Source organism: Brassica oleracea, chromosome C2 (assembly GCF_000695525.1).
Source record: "Brassica oleracea var. oleracea cultivar TO1000 chromosome C2, BOL, whole genome shotgun sequence".
NCBI classification, from domain to species: domain Eukaryota; kingdom Viridiplantae; phylum Streptophyta; class Magnoliopsida; order Brassicales; family Brassicaceae; genus Brassica; species Brassica oleracea.
This window is the reverse complement of record NC_027749.1, coordinates 41848800-41851505: the sequence shown is the minus strand read 5'-3', so window position 1 is coordinate 41851505 and position 2706 is coordinate 41848800.

Genomic DNA, 2706 nt, shown 5'->3' with positions numbered 1-2706 from the left:
CATAAAAATCTAAATTTTTATTATATGGTTATTGTGGTTGTTTAATTTATTATAGTTAAAATTAAACAAATATGATAGAAGATACACTATTTTTTTTTAAATCTTTATTATTCAAAATCATTAATTGTCATATATACTTTAGCCACATTAGGCAATTCCATAAATTTTATTTAAGAAAATAATAAAGTACATTAATCATGAATTTATTGTTAGTTTAATAAAAATCTTATTATATAATTAGATGGACCAACATATTTTTCTAATGATTCTAAGAATCATCCTAGTGATGACATGTGGCTAGAAAAAAAAGTTGTAATGCTTCTCACATAATATATAGGGGATTTGGATACCATTAGTTAAAAAAGAATAAAAAAGGTATGGTCATCTAATTTATTAAAACTAAAGTACAAATTGAAATTAAATCTCATTTCACCTTTGATATTACAAGTTTATGCTACTGGCTTAAACCATGAGTAATAACATTAAACCACCGCTGTTTAATTGACTTAAACCATGAGTAATAACATTAAACCACCGCTGTTTAATTGACTTATTTAACCATTCATAATCTTTTCTCTTAGCCAAACATAACTCTTTTAAAATTTGGAAACACCCCAAAATCCAATCTATCCTCATGTTTTATATTGCTCCATTAACCTAAGTGTTGTAACGGACGTGAGAAGGAACAGATGCGGAAGCAGATGAATAAAACCGATGTAACTATAACACATATATTTAGCGTGGTTCACCCCTAGGACTACGTCCACGGAAAAAGAGAGATCTTATTATTGGAGGCGATATTGAGCTTACAAAGTGCAAGTTTAGGGTTACTTCGAATACAAGATATATATATAGTAGCATCTCGTATCTAAAACCCTAGACTTTATGAACTCATTGGCCTAAGCCCACGATCAGATGTAACATTCATAATAACTTGATGCAACGCTCTTGATGCAACCGAGTCGGTATGATGTACGTGATGTAACATCCATCGCCTAGATGTAACATCCTGATTCAAGGCATATCAACAAATCCCCACCTTGACTTGAATCCTCCCAATAACAAATGTACCAGATGCACCTTCAAGTGCCAGATGTACCAGATGTGTTTCTCTGCGCCAGATGTACCAGATGCGCCATCAGCCCCAGATGTACAAGATGCACTTTCAAGTGCCAGATGCGCCATTAACGCCAAATGTGCCAGATGCGTTCTTCAACGCCAAATGTATCATCGCTCTCTTTGCCTCAGATGTTCATTCGGACCAGATGTGTTGCTATGACAAACCAGACGCCCTTTAACGGCCAGATGCTCAACTAGAGCCAGACGTTTGTCATCAGCCGGATGTCCCAACGGACTAGATGTCCCAACAGACCAGATATCCCAACGGACCAGACGCCCCAACAGGCCAGATGTCCCAATGGACCAGACGTCCCAACGGAGTAGATGCCCCAACAGGCCGGATGTCCCAACGGACCAGATATCCTTTCAGACCAGATGTTCTTGCGGACCAGATACCCCAACGGACCAGATGTCCTTGCGGACCAGATGCCCCAACGAACCAGATGTCTTTGCGGACCAGATGCCCCAACGGGCCAGATGCCCTAACGGGCTAAACCATATACATGGTGAGATGATCATTTGCAGTGCACAAAGTACTGATAGGTTCACCTGAAGACATCACAAACCTTGTCAACACCTCATTGATATAGGCCGTCTGTGACAAAAACAACTCCTTCTCCCTATCTCTGAAGATCTCCATCCCTAGAATCTTCTTTGCTGCACCCAAGTCCTTCATCTCAACTTCAGAACCCAGAAACTCCAGCTTCTCGATGTCACACTTCTCCTCAGCTATCATCATGTCATCCACGTCGAGTACCAAACAGATGAACGTCGCATCCTTAAACTTACTCATGTAGACACACCAATCAAAAGGACTTCTGATGTAGCACAACTTGATTACATAGCTGTCGAATCTCTTGTACCATCGTTTGAGAGACTGCTTAAATCCACAAAGTGACTTCTGAAGCGTACACACATAGTCATCCTTTCCAGGAACTCGACAACCATCTGGCTGAGTCATGTATATCTCTTCTAGCTCTCCATGAAAAAACACTGTCTTCACATCAAATTGCTTAAGCTCCAAGTCCTGACGTGCTACCAGCGCTAGCAACACTCTGATGAAAGTATCTCTGACCACAAGTGAGAACATCTCATTGTAGTCTACTCCCTCTCTCTGACTGAACCCTCTTGCAACAACCTGAGCTTTATACTTAACTCTTTCTGCCGATGATGCTTCAACCTTTATCTTGAAGACCCACTTGTATGTAACATCCCTCCTCCCCGATGGTAATGTGACCAGATCCCATGTATGATTCTTCTGATGAGACTCCATGTCTCTCGTTGCAACATGTTGTTTCTTAGACTCGAGACTAAAAACAGCTTCCATCTAAGTGGATGACGCATCCACTTCCTCTGCAACCTGAAGTGCATAACCCACCATATCATCAAAGTGATATCTCTCTGGTGGCCTGACATCAACCCTTCTTGGTCGATCTTTCACGATGATATGCTCTGTAACATCAAGCGGTTGAATCTTCGTAGACTCCAACTGAACATCTTCTACACGCTCCTCTTGATTTTCTGTGTGTGCCTGCACATCGATCACTTCATGATCATCTTGCAGCTCCACCTGTTTATCAGTGCTAC